Source organism: Cryptomeria japonica, chromosome 1 (assembly GCF_030272615.1).
Source record: "Cryptomeria japonica chromosome 1, Sugi_1.0, whole genome shotgun sequence".
Lineage (NCBI taxonomy): Eukaryota > Viridiplantae > Streptophyta > Pinopsida > Cupressales > Cupressaceae > Cryptomeria > Cryptomeria japonica.
In genome coordinates, this window is record NC_081405.1 from 538,539,534 (window position 1) to 538,556,695 (window position 17,162).

Consider the following 17,162-nt stretch of genomic DNA (forward strand, 5'->3'; position numbering starts at 1 on the left):
ATGGATGGATTGATTATCAAGACTTGATGATTGATAGAAATGTCTAGTTTCAAAGAGTGAGTACCCTGTATAAGACCGATCTGTCTGGTTTTGAGTGTACCTATCCCTGTATAAGACATGTTTGATGTTGATGTTGATTTTGAGTAATGAATTGATTAACAAGACATGTGATAAGTTTCATTGCAGACTTTGAGAGTTTTCCTGTTGTTGATCTGATTTGATGGATGGTCCATGTGTTCATGCTTTGATTTTTTTTTGTTTTGATTTTTTTGATTTTTGTCGATTTTTAGTTTTTGGATATTTTGATTTTTTTGAGTTTTTGGATATTTTGATTTTTTTTGAGTTTTTGGATTAGAAGAAAGATGTATTTGGTTGCCCCAATGTATATCAAGACGAGGAATGGATGAATGAATGACTGAACCATTGAGGTGGAAATAGATTTGTTGTCCATAGTTGTGATCAAGATCAAGGATGAAAAAGGGGATATGGATAGAGATAGGATATAGATAGCACTGGATGATGGAAGTAATGAATAGATAGGATAGATAGATATGGATTAGAGTGAAGCAAGATTGTAGAAAGAATTGGAGGATAGAAGAAATGAATATATAGGATAAGGGATATGGATTAGAGTGAAGCAAGATTGTAGAAAGAATTGGATGATAGAAGAAATGAATATATAGGATAAGGGATATGGATTAGAGGATTTGGGAGATATGGTAGGAAGAATAGAGTAGATGAACTTTGCCCCCAATCATAGAGGTTTCCATTTGCAAAAAGGTGATATGTAAGATTGTCATAGTATTTAGCACCATCTGAATAAGTGTTCTCGAACTTTTCAAAGATAGAGACCCAACCCACACTTAGAACCTCTGGAAAATTCAACTGAACATTTCTAGCAACTAGGAAGCAGATTCAAAAGGGAAGAAGAATCCCAAACTGGATCAAGATACTTAGTTCTTTGATTACCCATGTGTGTGCAAGTGGGTTCATTCTGGCTCATATGATCATTGTAATCTTCAGAATCCAACATGGCTAGCTATATGAGTTACCTTAACTTCAAAAGCATCCTGGATAGAGCCTCGCTGCCAACCAGGCATCCATAGCCCCGATGGAGTTACTTGCGTGTTCCCATAGCCAATCATTTTGATATTGCATTTCATTGCATTTTGCTTTTCTTGATATTCATTTTCTTGCTCATGCTTTTGATATTTCTTTTTTTTTCTCTTTTTTCTTGCATTGGCTTGTAAGTGATGAAACTTACATGGTTCTGATAATTACAGTGGCACTGAAGCAAGATTTTAGATTTTTCACTAGCCATGTCTTCAATTTAAGAGATCACAATGATTTTTAGAGCAATCGATTAAGTGTATGAGATATAGTAATCAAAAGATGTCGGTACCAAGATACGATAAGTGGTTCTTTTCTGGATTGAGTGTGTATCCCAACCAAAGAAAATGTTAAAGAGGAACAACCTCGGATTCTGAAGCATTTCATGAATAGATATCTAGGAAAAGGACTGAACATTAGATTCGAGCATGGGAAATTATGTGACAAAATGACACAAACACCTATCTCATAGATGAAGGATTTTATGCGAAGGATTGAATGAAAGAGATGGAAGAGAAAAGAGGTGTTGGATAATAAATAGAATGTTTGAAGATTTGTGCAAGGATAGATAGAAATGTTTTCAAGATGAGTGTTGGTACTTGAGAAGTGATGAAGAGATGGAGGAAAATTGAATTTTGGGACAGAAGGACCCTAAATAGATGGAGGAAATGATAGAAGAATAGTTTTGGAAAGATGTTTAGATAGAGAGTTGAAAGAATTTCAAAGATGTGCTCCTCATTAATCTTTCTTATGGATCATTTGAGGTGATGGATTGGTGGATGGAGGGAGGTAAGGACCCAAGATGGATGAAAGGGATGGAGAGGTTGATTGTGGAATGAAAGGACCTAAGATAGATTTAGAAGAAGAAGAGTTCGACTTTGGAATGAAAGGACCTAAGATAGATTTGGAGGATGAAGAGATTCCTTGATCTTGATCTTGACTTGGAGTAGGATCATTTGAGTTTGTGCTTTTCTCTTGATTTTGAATTAGAATAGTGGAGGATATGGAAGGAATATCATGATTTTGCTTAAGAGATGGATGTTGAAAGGGACTCTGCTCTTGAGATGAAAGAGGGTCATTGTGGATGGAATACCAAAATTTTAGGGGATCATCATAAGATTCTTGACAGGTGGGATCTTGATCGAAGATGGGATCAAATTGGAGAGCCATGATATTGTGATCTTGATTTAGGCTAGGACTCATTTCCTTTGACTGAGTTTCCTTTTTCTCGGTTTGATGATGAATGGTCATACGAATGATAAAAGTTGATGTTTTTGATAGTTTGATGTAGAGAAATTTACTCCTATTGATAAGGGTCCTAGGACTAGGTTGTTTCTTCTTTAACTTAGTTTTGTGATAAAGACTTGTTCATCTCAAAATATGAGGAGTGGTCATACACGAATGATCAATGGTTTCCTTCAATGTTTGGATTGAGATACTTCGTTTGGAAACTTAAGTCCACTTTTATCAAATGAAGGTTTAGATGCCCCCTCACGACAAAGTGTATCAAATGATATGGATAAAGTCTCCCGATATAGAAACTTGATTTGACAACTTAAGGTTTAAACTTGGTATGTTGTTTGATAGAATCCTTTAGATGATGGACCTTTTGATCAAGGTGATGATAATACCTGATTTTGATAGGATAAAGTCTTATCTTTAGCTAGTTTTGGATTTGACAACTTTTGTTCTAAGACTGACTTGTTTGATTTGGAAATGATTTCTCTAGTGTTTTGATTTGATTTCTTGTGACCCCATTTGATATTGGACCTGAAAGGATACTCAAGAAGTTTGAAAACTTTTTCTAGAAAGGATTACTTGGTTTGGTATTCCCCTTATCTTGTTGGATGAAAGTCTTTCCTAAAGATAGTTGAAATGTTGATAGCCATCTCAAAAGATGTTTTGTTGGATATGGAAATCTTCTCCACTTTATGATTTTTCCTTGTTTGAACTGACTTTTGAGTTTGATTGTTAGATACTTTGCAATATATTTTAGCATTTGTGACAAGAATACATAGCACACATGAAGACAATGATCATCCTAATGCTATACATTTGAGTGTATATTCTTTTGAGGATGTGTTCAAATCCTCGATGTTATCACTGGTTTGATTTACAACAAAAGACACATCAGATAGACTCTTTATTCAAAGGTCATTGACAATATCATAGCCCACTAGTCTCGATACTCCGTCAACTCAAACAGCCTTGTCACCCCCTAGGGGGCGCCCGTTTTTTGCCTTTTGCCAGAAATTAACTCAAAGTGAATTGCTTCACAATTGAGTAGTTATCTTGGGAGATATATGGTGAGTAATCTTGGGGGTGGATTCTTCCCCACCCTTGCACTATGATGTTGCCAATGTTTGGCGACTGAATCAGCTCAAAGTTTCTAATGCTAAAGTTTGTAATCAGGCTTCCCATTCCGCCGTCAGTGATAAACTCCCTCAGGAGGCTTCCCAACCTTTAGAACAAAGATCTTACATATCTCAAGGATACTGGGGGAAGGCTAATCGCTGCACGCAATCGTTGAAAAGGACTTTCATCACTTTTCACTTTTGATTATAGTGGGTTGGAATACTTGGCATCAAAGTCGTTCCTCACTTAGGTCGTTCCCTTCACACCGGCCAAAGAATGGCTTTAAGAGTTTTTCAACCCCTCGGAAAGGCAGGCCTGCTAAAGGATGTAAATGCTTGAAGTACAGAAAGCTTAAGAGTGGCTTGGATTTTTGGTCACCCAGTTGTGGGGAGAGCATATACCTTCCACTTTCAAGACAAGGCAATCAATTTGTTCTTTTTAGCCTCCAAGACAATGATTTGCTAACTTCTATTTGGAGATGTTGCTCCAACAAGCATGATGTTCTTTTTAACCCTTCATAGCAAAGTGCGTATTTTCAAAACTTTTGTAAAACAAGCCTGGTCAACAAAGTAAATCATGATGTTTGGTCAACAAAATTAAAGTCGATAGGGGAAAACTTTCCCTCTTTGCCTTGCACAAAATGAAGATGAGGTTATTTTACTTTGCAAAATGAAGTGAATCCTTTTAAACACCAAAGGATGGTAAGGTTCTTTTTAAAACTTTTGCCAAAGTAAAGATTGTTGGTTCTTTTTATAGCTTCCAAAATGAAGTGTTTTTCCTCTAATCTTGCAAGAAAACAAATATGAAGTTTGTTGTTCTTTTTACCTTGCAATAAAGAAAAGATAAAGTTTTATTTTAAAACACCAAAAAGGAAGGCATGAAGTTCATTTTATGCATCCAAATGAAATAATGAGGTTTATTTTAACTTGTGCAAAAAATGAGAGTGAGTTCTTTTTAACCAATTTTTGTTGAAAGAAAGTAAAAAAAGAAACTTGAAGCCTCTAAACTTGCTCCTTCCCCTGCACAAAAAATATTAGAACCTGCACACAGTCAGTGATCAAGTCTTAGTGTGGGCTTACACAAGCCTAAATTCTGATCTTGGTTACAAATTTTACAATCCTGATCCTGAAATGCCCTGAAATTTGACTAAGTCTGAAATTTGGAAGATCTTCCAAAAACTAGATTTTGCATTACAACTCCTAGAGGTCTGAAACCCCTCTCAAACATCCTGAAAGTATATATGGAATATAACTTAAAGTATAAGAAAGAGAAAAGAGAAGAGGAAATGTCACTTATACTTAAATGTTATATTTCATATATATTATGCCTCCCACAAGCCTAATTTTTGACTCTGTCATAAATTTTTGGCTCTGCCAACTCTATGCGCTAAACTATAGCACGGATGCGCTAAGAAAAAGCACCCACGCGCTAATGTTTGAACCGCACGCGCTGGATGATGGTCTCCACGCGCTGAATAGTGGATTGGATGCGCTACTCTGTTTATTGGATGCGCTAAACAGTGTTTTACTCGTGTCGAGATCTACAGAAAAAGTGTTAGAGGGAGTTATGCGCTACAAAAATGTTTCCACGCGCTAGTTTTTAGACTATAAGCGCTAAACAGGGAGCTAGATGTGCTATTCTGTTTCCTTCATGCACTAAATAGTGAGTTGAAAGCGCTAATTCATTTTTCCTGCGTCGAGACCTACATAAATTTTTTTTTTTTTTTTAAACAAAATCATGCACTAAAGAAATGATTTTACGCGCTATAGCAGAGACCCCACGCGCTAAACAGTAGGCTAGAAGCGCTAAACTGTTAGGTGGATGTGCTAAGGAATGTTTCCGACGCGCCGATTCCTATTTCCTACGGACCTGCAAAAGTCATTAATTTGAAAAATCGATTTTTTATTTGGGGTCGAGCCCCACGGTGGGTGCCAGAAATGTATGCGGGAAAAGTGGGCTGATAAAACTAATATGTGAAAATATTGCTAAATACTAGTCCACATACACACAGGACTTCTTGATGCAAGCTATGGTGAGACCGCGACCATATTACAGGTCCAGTTGGCTAACCCTAATTTCATTTTCCTCTTATAAAAGGGGAAAAGGAGTCAAATTAGGTTCATTTGTGCAGTGTTGACTTGTGAAGAAAGAGAATTTGCTCTAGAGAGAAAATGCCTATTCCTTATTACAGACACCGTTTTGAGCGCGTCCGGAGATATCGGAGACCTGCAGCGCGTGGACCACCAGTAAGTCAACATTTTTGACCCCTTTTGGATTTTTCATTTTGTCGTTTTTAGTCATTTTTTGAATTTTAAAGTTTGGATTTTTCGGTTTAGCGCGTCTAAGGCTTAATTTAGCGCATACGAAGTTTAGAGTAGCGTATTGAAGTCATTTTTAGGGGTTGCGTCCGAAAAAATAAGCTAGCGCATAAAAGTATTAGGTTAGCGCGTGTAGGTAGAATAACGCATGCATTGTGTTTGGTAGCACTTCACATCAATAGGGTAGCGCATAGGTATGACCTACCGCATAGGAGTCGCCGGGGTTCGCATAGGGAAGGGGATTTAGCGCGTAGGGATAACCTAGCGCATAGGGCTAAACGGGTAGCGCCTAGGAGGGATATATTAGTGCGTAGATAGAGTCTAGCGCATAGGACAGGTTAGGTAGCGTAATGGAGGAAAAGAGTAGCGCGTAGACAGAGTTTTAACGCATAGGTTAGATAGAATAGCGCGTAGAAGAGGCAGCCTAGCGCATGGGGGTGTTTTTAGCGCATTAAAGGTCTGTTTTAGCGCATCCAAAAATTTTTGCAGTTTTAACCGAGTGGAAAATTTGTTTTTGTTTGCCTGTCGTGTTTTGATGAATTTATCCAAGATGAGTATTTGTATAACTTGTTTTGATGTGCAATTTTCCAAGTTATGTATAGATATCAAGCTGTTGTTTTGATCAGAATATGATGCATTTGCATTGTCTGTTTCAAGTTCAATGTGTATGAAAGCCTGAGTTGTTTTACAAGCCGATATGGGTTGGAAACTTGAGTTGTTTTTCAAGCTGATATGGGTGGGAAACTTGAGTTGTTTTACAAGTTTATGTGATTTTGATACTTGAGTTGTTTTACAAGTTTTGATATAGTTTTTAAGAACTTGAGTTGTGTTACAAGTTGATATGAAATGATAGGATTTTGAACTTTGATTATAGATGAGCAAATTGTTTCATGTTGTTGATGTAAGTTTGATTTTGATATCTTTGTGTTGATGTGGAAACTGATATTGGATATGTTTTGTTTGTTGATAGGAGCGATTGGGTATTGTGCAGTCGAGGGAGAGATTTTCGAGACCATGGACGTTGATACCACGTCTGTCATAGGCAGATTTGGACATCATAGAGAGATGTGGATTGACCTCTCTTCTGGATATGCCTCGGTTCACTATGAACCGGAGACTTTTGATAGCATTGGCAGAGAGGTGGCATAGCAACACGAACACCTTTCATTTTGCCACTGAAGATATGACCGTGACACTGGAGGACTGCTACCAGATTTTGCGCATTCCTGTGGTAGGGACATTGTTACCCTATGAGCAGTCAGAGGAGGGCGGCACAGAGGCACTGTGCCGTATATTTCATGATGAGACTGTCTGCGGATATGAGATCCCCTGGCAGGAGTTTTTGGATTTGGATTATGCACCGCTGCCATCTGTATTGGCAGGATTCATTGGGGGATTCCTTTGTCCTGATCGCAGGTCAAAGGGATTTTCAGTGGGATGGGGGCTGGTTCTAGAGCAGATGGTCACACAGGGCCGGAGATTTTCATGGGGGTCAGCGATGCTGGCCCATCTTTACAAGAGCCTTCATGAGGTAGTATACCTCTGTTATGGTAGCTTATCAGCGAGTGTGACCTTATTACAGGTATGGTGCTGGGAGCACATTCCAGCAGCGAGGCCAGTGGCAGATAGAGACAGGCCCGTAGGTGCTGCATATGCCTACGGATATAGAGGCCTAGTTGTCCAGCGTAAGCTGGGCAAACTAGAGCACTGGAGGAGGGTCTTTGATGATATAGATACGGTCACCTGGAGACCGTATAGAGGTTGCGAGGTATGGGCGGAGGATGGGATAGAGATGCCTTTTGTTTTCATGATGAGGTATCTGATTGGGAGGACCCCGTTTGTCATTGAGCGGTTTTTGGTGACCCGAGTTTTGCGGCAGTTCGGGCGGCAGTAGGGGATTCCGCAGAGAGCATGTTTGTATGCACGGCGGCAGCAGGATGTGGCCGATTGGGGGCTGACTATTGATAGTGTCGTGGCCATAGAGGAGTTCACAGGGCTGGCAGGATAGATCTGGGATTATGCCCCAGAGATACAGGATGCAGGTATGACAGACGAGTTCTCCTATTTGTTTGCTGCGTAGGCAGTGGCGAGGATCTCGGATCCCGAGGAGATGAGGCCAGCATTTGATTCGGATGGTGAGGAGGGGGGAGATGATGGAGGAGGTAGAGGAGCCAGAGGGAGGCGGGGTGGTAGAGGTGTGGAGAGAGCTGTACGGCAGGGGAGGATTGAGAGAGGGAGAGGAGGTTTGGCTATCGGAGCCGAGAGAGAGGGGAGAGTGGCGGAGGTGCTAGCGACAGTGGGGGGTGAGGAGGAGGTGGTTAGACCAGCACAGAGGACGAGGGTAGATATACTTCCACCTCCAGTACCTAGGACAGGCCGAGTGGGAGGGGTGGCTCCAGCACAGGTACCGCTGCGGGTTCGAGTGCCAGGTCATGTAGAGGATGCACAGATCCGGACCCTGCAGATTACCGTTCAGCAGCTACAAGCACAGATTTTGACATATCAGTGATAGATCTCGTAGTTGACCATTGAGAGAGATACTGAGATAGAGCGGCGGGGTCGAGCAGAGGAGGCATTGGCGACTGTGCAGAGAGCAGCGGCGGGTGGTCCTTTGAGAGACACCCTTAGAGAGCTAACACGGAGAGTACAGGAGGTGGAGTATTACAGGCGGCATTATGAGGCTGCAGTACCCAGAGATCGGCGAGTGGAGAGCTTTGCACAGTCGAGATTGAGCCGATCTCGAACTGCTGGTACACGATCTGAGAGTCGAGGTGTGACTGGGCCAGCGAGACAGGACCCTCCTGGAGATCTAGGGGCGAGTGTATCTGGAGCGAGACAGGACCCTCTTGGAGATTCAGGGGCGGGTGCATCTGGAGCGAGACCATCTCCATCCGGAGATAGTCATACTTGAGAGACAGGGTCTCTGTTGTATTTTTGGATCTTTTGTATATTTTGCACTGGACATAGTGTTGAGACACATTTTGTAGATTTGGATCATTTTTTGAGATATATATACAGCACCATTTTTTATCGATGTGATGTGTTTATATGGATGTATGTTTTGTGAGCGACTGCCTTTTTTCATTTGATGATGTAATGTTTACATAGATGATGTAATGTATGACGTAGGATGTATGCTTTTTTATGCTTGTGAGATGTATCTTGAAAATGAGATGTATGTTTTAATATGCTGCTACATGTAATATGATATGATGTAAAATGATGTAATAATGATGCAAAATGATATGTAACTAATGGTAAAATGATATGAAACTAATTATAAAATGAAATGCAAACTAATTATAAAATGATACGCAACTAATTGTTTTTGGAGCATCTCTCATTCTATATTTGCCATCCGATATAACCATTTGTTTGCTTTCTTTGTAAATATCATCATTGAGCATTGATTTGTTTAGGATATGTTGAAAATTTATACAAGCATAATGGTATAAGTGAACCATAATGACCTGAGAAAATTTACATGATATTTGATTTTGCAAGATAGCACAAGTGTCAAGGTATAATTGAACCAGGACGATCTGAGTGCGTATTGCGTAAACAGACAAGAGTAGATCATTTATATGCGTAAAATGGAATCAGGCCTTCAGTGATATGTAATGTATCACATCTCGAGGCAAATATTCACACAGTACAAGTGATCGCCTCCCAGACAGAAGACTAAGAAAATATTGAAAGTTCCTCATGATCTCTAGCTTTGAAGCTTTTGATGAGATAAGGAGAAGATTCCAACAATTTTTAAAAGTTCAAAATGCAAAATAATCAAGACTTTTTATGCGATAATGCAACATTTAGTACTTCAGAAAATCATCTATCCTTGAGATTCTTTGTGTATTGTTTTTGTTTTGGTTGTTGCGATGAAGTGTAGTTGTGTTTGTTGGATGTCATGCGTCTGAGTTTTGCAATAATTGGAATGTCTTGAATGTTTGCAAGTGTTTGAACAATTTAATGCCTCTAGCTGAATGCACCTCTGGATATGATTATGTACAGTGATTTCCAAGCCATGGTGGAATGCGACAAGAGAATAGATACAGATGGATAGCTCAGGATAGTGACTACGCTAAGTATGTCCTGAATGGATATATGCTAAGTGTTGGGTGATGGCCAATAGTGTTTTGATGTATAAAATGACATGGATATAGATAAAGGAGCCATTCTTTCATAAGGGCGCCTGTTTACCAGGTTTTCACCATTTGTTTTTATTGTACTTTGTATTTTTGCTTTTTCTGGATTTTTTGATTTTTTTGTTTGTTTTTGGCTTTTTTCGTGCACTAGGCTACCTTAAGTATAGTACTTCTTCAGATGAATGCTGTTAGTTGGATCCTTGAGCACATCTCCTTCAAAATTTGTTAGCTGATAGGCACCCGATCCATAGACTGATATGATGATATAGGGACCCAACCAGTTAGGTTCAAATTTCCCTTTCTTTTCTCTATCTTGCTGATTTCTTGGATTTTCTTTGAGGACTAGATCACCAACCTTGAAGTTGCGAGGAATGACCTTGTGATTGTAGCTCCTGCACATGCGTTGCTGATATGCTTTGAGATGAGTATAAGCATGTTGACGTCTTTCATCTAATAGTTCCAGTTCTTGTAGTCAGTTAACTCGATACTCTTCATCGGGGATTAAACCTTTCAAAGAGACTCTAAGAGATGGAATTTCTACCTCCAAGGGTAAAATAGCCTCTGATCCATATACCAATGAATATGGTGTTGCTCCTGTAGGTGTGCGGATACTGGTCTTGTATGCCCAAAGTGCTCGATTGAGTTGTACGTGCCAATCTTTGCCTGCATCATTCACTGTCTTCTTGAGGATTTTTAGGATTGTCTTGTTAGATGCTTCTGCTTGACCATTCCCCTGTGGGTAGTATGGTGTAGAAAATCGATGTTGGATTTTTAATTTTTCACATAGTTCTTGGACATCTTGGTTTTTGAAAGGTCATCCATTATCTGTGAGATTGAACTTGGAATACCATATCTACAGATTAGATAATTTAGGATAAAAGAGGCAATTTGTTTCCCCGTCACTGTGGTCATGGGAACTGCTTCTATCCATTTAGTAAAGTATTCTGTGGTAGTTATAATGAACTTGTGTCCATTTAAAGATGAAGGATGTATTTTGCCAACCAGGTCTAGTCCCCACTGACAAAAGGGCCAGGATGTTGTAAATGGCTGCAGTTCCTGTGCTGGTGCATGTATCAGATTGCCATGGATCTAGCATTTAGGACATTTCTTGGCGAAATGATATGAGTCTTTCTCCATTGTAGGCCAATAGTATCCCATTCGTAGAAGCTTTTTAGCAAGAGTAGTGCCACTTGAATGTGTGCCACAAATACCTTCATGAAGCTCGTGTAAAGCTGAATCGGAATCATTACGATCAAGACAACGAAGAAGAGTACCATCTAGACCTTGACTATATAAGGTATCAGCGGTAAGGGTGTAACGGGCAGCTTGTCGGATAAAGTTACGTTTTTGGTTACGGGATTGGTCAATGGGTAAGATATTATGCTTGAGGTAGTCGTATATTGGTCCATATAACGGAGAATCTGAACCGGTCAAGGCATATATAACCTGGGATTCAGAGTGGTCATAGGTGGGGGAGAACAGTTGCTCTACCAGGAACTTATAACGACTCTGTTGTTCTGGAATTTGTAGTAATGAAGCGATCGTAGCCATTGCATCGACTGCTTTGTTGTTCAACCTTGGTATTTGTTCAAAGGTGATGTGCACAAAATATTGTTTGAAGTCATCCACCATCCGTTTGTAGGGTAGTAACTTGTCATCCTTTGTCTGATAGTTGTTGTTGATTTGATTGATGACTAGTTGCGAGTCTCTATAGACTTTTAATTCTATGATTTTCCATTTGACAGCCATTTTGATGCCTATGACCAATGCTTCATATTCAGCCACATTATTTGTACATGGAAACATAAGCCTGTATGATCTTGGCATAGTGTGTCCTTCAGGAGTGATGAATAGAATGCCAGCCCCTGAACCATGTTGTGTATAGGATCCATCAAAGTATAGGGTCCATTGTTTGGAAGAAAGAGCAAAAACGTCCCTGTCTGGAAATTCGATGTCCATGGTTTGTTTTCCTGGTAGCGGTGCTTCAGCCAGCTGATCTGCAATTACTTGTCCTTTGATGGCTCGTCTTTCTGTGTAGTGGATGTCAAATTCACTTAGAATCATGACCCATTTAGCCAATCGGCCTGTGAGAGCTGCCTTGCTGAGTAGATACTTGAGAGGATCAATTTTTGCGACTAGCTTTATGGTGTGTGCTAGCATATAATGTCGGAACTTCTGAGATGCAAAAACCACTGTTAGGCAAGACTTTTCAATGAATGTATAATTGAGCTCATAGCCATTCAATGTTCTACTGATGTAATATATGGCGCGTTCCTTTCCTTGTTGATCTTCTTGTGCCAATAGTGCCCCCAGTGAAATATCTGTTGTTGAGATATATAGTATAAGAGTCTTTCCTGCAATTGGTGGTACTAGAACCGGTGGATTCATCAGGTACTGTTTAATTTGGTAAAAAGATTCTGCACACTTAGTCTCCCATCGGAATGGTACATTTTTGTGTAGCAAGTGGTTAAATGGCAGACTTTTATCTGCTAGTTGAGCGATGAATCACTTGATTGATTGAAGTCATCCTTGCAGAGATCTAAGTTGACTGATATTCTTTGGTGGTGGCATGTCCATGATGGCTTGTACCTTTGCTGGATCAACTTCAATACCTTTAGCTGAAACTATGTACCCTAGTAATTTGCCTGATGTAACCCCGAAGACACACTTCTTAGGGTTGAGTTGGACTTGGAATTTTTGCAATCGATCAAAGATCTTTGTTAGGATGCCGAGATGTTCAGCTCTGGTGAAGGATTTTGCTAGTAAATCATCCACATAGTCTTCCATAAATTGTGCATCATATCATGGAATATGGTCGTCATTGCTCTTTGATAAGTTGCTCTTGCATTCTTTAAGCCAAAAGGCATAACATTCCAATAGTACGTTCCCCAAGGACAGGTGAATGTTGTTTTGTCTTGATCTTCAGGAGCTATTTTGATTTGATTATAGCCTAAGAAACCATCCATTAATGAGAGCATTGCATGGCCTGCTGTGAGATCTACAATTATATCAATACTTGGTAGAGGAAAGTCATCCTTTGGGCAAGCTTTATTGACATCCCTGAAGTCAGTGCATATTCTGATACTACCATCTGGTTTTGACACTGGAACAATGTTAGAAATCCATTCTGCATAGTCAATAGGTCGAATGAATCCGACATCTAAGAGTTTTTTTAATTCAGTTTTGACCATGAGTGCTACCTGTGGATTCATCTTTCGTAGCTTTTGCTTGACTGGCTTGATTCTTGTAGAGATGGACAAGTGATGCATGATTACGTGTGGATCAACTCCAGGCATATCAGCATATGACCAAGCAAAGTTAATTTGTTGTCCTTTAAAGAAGATGATGAATGCCGATCTTTCTTCCTCTGTCAGAGATTCTGCAAGGTGAACGTTTCTGGCTACTTCTGTGGTGCCAATGTTGATTGATTGAGTGGGCTCAATCAATATGGGTGATCGCTCATGAAAATGTTTAGGAAGAGTGTCAAGTCTCCCATCATTAGGTGCCTTAAAAAGGTTTTCACCCTCAGATGCGTCCTTTATTTTTACTTTTTTGGGATCTATAGCTACCATTAACTGGTTTTCAGCATTAAATTCTTTATTTGATTCATTTTTGCGACTGATAGACTTGGCACTCCCTGATGGACAGACATCGTCATTTTGTTTACTGGTAGAGCCTATTTCGGGATTTACGGTACATAGGTAGTGGATAATAGATTCATCATCTGGGAAAATTGGTATATCATGGGTCTCAGGTTCATTCCAGTCGATGAGATCAGGGAAGACAAGCGGTAAGGAATCGTTGGACGGGTCAAGTTCGGCTACTGTAAGTGTTAGGATAGAGTTGTCATCGTGATGGGTCTTGTTTTTAAAGAAGTCTAGGGTTTCATCAAGGTCTTCGATGGTATCATCTTCTACATAGACTTGTTCATAATATTTCTGTTCGCTTTCCTGAACGTCATAGATATGTTGTGGTCCAAATTCAAGAGTTCTATCTTCTGCGTTATGTTCTTCTTGAGAAATGGATATGAAATCAGTATCATCTGGGATATTTGTAGTAGTATCAGAGCAGGTACCCCATTCATATTCATTTGAATCCGTCTCATAGGCATCATCCCAAATTCTATCTGTGCTGCAAACAGGTATGTTGTATGGTGAAAACAGATCTTTGATGATGGATACTATTTTGATATTCTGTGTTGATTTTGTATCCGATCCATCTTCCACAGTCTGGATTTGTTCATAGATTGTGTTTCCTCGAGGAGGAATGACAGTTTCTTGTGATGACATGATTTGTGTTTGAGCCATGGGTGTGTGAATATGAGCCACTGCTGCAAATATGGTCTTCTTATGATTTAAAAGCTTTCCCTGATGCAACTTCTAATCTTGACGTTCTCGTGTCTTGCGGATTGTTTCTGCTGATTCAAAGAGTGCTTCCTGCCAGGATTCTTCCTTGTACTTCTTCTTTTCCTTCCATTGAGGTTTTGCATTTGTGTGTGGCAGCCGTTTCAATAGGAAGGTGAATTTAGAACCTAATCCTGCTTTATTTCTACTAGGTTGTGAAGGAAGATCTATAGGTTCAGTGACTCCTTCTTGGCGTTTCCCAATAGGTCCTTTACCGTCATATCCCATTTGTTTCATGATCAAGTAGCCTTTTCCATACAGGTGCGTTGGTAGAACAATGTCCAGAGTGGCTGCTCTATTAGCTTCTTCGTCATCTTTGTATAGCCAGCTAAGAACATCTTTATCTTCTGATTCATGTGCTAGAGTCCCCAATTGGATGAAGGTACCATCAAATTTAGTGATGGGTTGAGTTGCTAGATGTGTTGATATAGTAGGTAAACCATGCGATCTAGGTGATGTTGGCAATCTGGTCAAACATAAAGGCTCCATAGAATATTTGCCCATGCCTTGGTCTTTGATTTGCATTTTCTATTTGAAGTCTCCCCAGAAGGAGTTGGATTTTGCTATTGGTGGATCGGATGTTGAAGACCGCTGCTTTTCTCTGTTGTAAGGAACTAAACTGTCTTGGGCTGCCCCCATTGCGTTGCAATGTTGAAATGGATTGTGATCAGCTGAGATGGATATTTCTTGTCCATCATAAGGAAACTTGACACATTGGTGATATGTAGAAGGTACTGCTTGCATTTCATGTATCCAGGGTCGTCCTAATAAGATATTGTAGGTGAGATCAATATCTAAGACTTGACATATAGTATCCTTTTGCATTGGTCCTACTTGAATAGGTAATATCACTGTTCCTTTAGAGGACCTTTCCTCATCATCATATGCTTTTATGGTAATCTTTTTACAAGGATCAATAGATTCTTCTGAGAAGCCTAGTGCACGGATAAGCTTTAAAGTACATATATTAAGTCCGGCTCCTCCATCTATTAAGACTCTTTTGACGCGGTGTTTGCAAACAATGACTTCAATATGTAGAGGAGTATTATGTGGGTGATTTAACGAAGTATTATCATGCTCGAAGAAGGTGAGGTTATGAGATTCTGTCATATGGGCGACCATGGCTTGAAATCTGTCTGTATCCAGATTTTGAGGTACATTTGTTTCCAATAGTGCTTTCTCTAATATGTCTTTGTGTTTTGGGGATAGTTTCAACAATTCTAGGATAGATATCTGAGCTGGAGTCTTGCGTAGTTGGTTAACTAAGTCATATTGGATCTTTGGTGTGGTAGTTGGAGGTGCAGTGTGCCCCTTCAAGACATAGTTCTGAGTTCGGGTTGTTACATTGACAGATTCATGATCATGCCTATCTCGAATGGTTATGACATTGACTTGATGGTCTTCAGCTGAGATGTGGTTGATTGTGTTGTTGTAGATGTGATTAATACGAGCTCCGCATGTATCATTTGAAGTTGATGCTCCATCTTTATAATTTGGGAGAGGATTTTTGAAGGCTTCGTGATCATTATTTGTTTTGAGACCATCCACCGTTAAGTCACCTCGATCAATCATGTCCTGGATTATGTGTTTCAATCTCATGCACTCATTTGTTCTATGACCCTTTTTGCGATGGAAATCACAATAGTGTGAATCATTCCACCAAGGTGGTTTGATTGGGGGTTCATAATTGTTGATTGGAGGCAAAGAAAGAATCTTGTTTGCCAACAGTTCTCTGAATGCGGATTCTAATGATTGGCCCAGTGGTGTGAAGATACGCTTTTGGAAATTGTTGGTGTTGTTGCATGAATCGTTGTTAGGTCTTGGATTCAGGTTTTTGTTTTGATTATCATTGGCATTGTTGGTGTTGAGTTGTCCTTGAGCATTGTTTGGTGTATATGTGTTAGCACTGGGAGTAGCATTTTTAGGATTTTTTGTATTTTGAGTATTTCCTGATAAGGCAAGCACTGGTTGTTTAGATTTGGGATCATATGATTCATTGTTGCCTTCATTTTTGTTTCGCATCCAAAATCGAGATTTGTCAAGATTGGTGTTGTTTTGGTTATTGTAGTTTGATGAGTTCGTTCCTTCCTTGTAGAACTTGAGTGTTCCCTTTTTAACACAAGCTTCCTCTACTTGAATGCCATTTTCAATCAATTTGGCAAAAGATGGTATGCATTGAAGTTTGAGTCTATAACTCATTTCACCATTTAAGTTATCAATGAAGATTTCCATTTTCCCTTTTTCAGGAATATCTCGAGGATATCTTGATACCGTGCGTCGCCAACGCTGAAGGAATAATATGAATGTTTCATTGTTCTTTTGTTTGGTGTTGCAAACATCTAGCATGGTTATGGCATGTTGGATGTTGTAAGAATAATGGGTGATGAATTTGTTAACCAATTCGTCAAATGATCTGACAGGTGGTGTAATCTTGGATAACCATTCCATTGTTTGTCCTCCCAGGCTTCTTCGGAATAACCTCATCAGATAAGTGTCATCATGAGAAAATTCAAGACTCATGGTGCAAAATTCTCGAACATGATCTCGAGGGTCACTTTTCCCATCATATTTATTAAATTTGGGAACGTCTGAGTTTGGAGGAAAAGGTACCATGTTTAATCTTCTGTCAAATGGATAAGGACAAATTTCGTTTATAGAATACTGCACTGTTGTCCCTTGTTGCATATCTTGTATTTGTCTTTGCAACATTTGCATTTGTTGAGTAAGAGCAACCAAGGGCGCATTATCTTGCCGAGGGAAGAGTTCTTCCCTTGTATTTGTTCTTAACTGAAAAGGTGTAGTAAACAGTATGTGTTGTTCTGGGGTTTCGA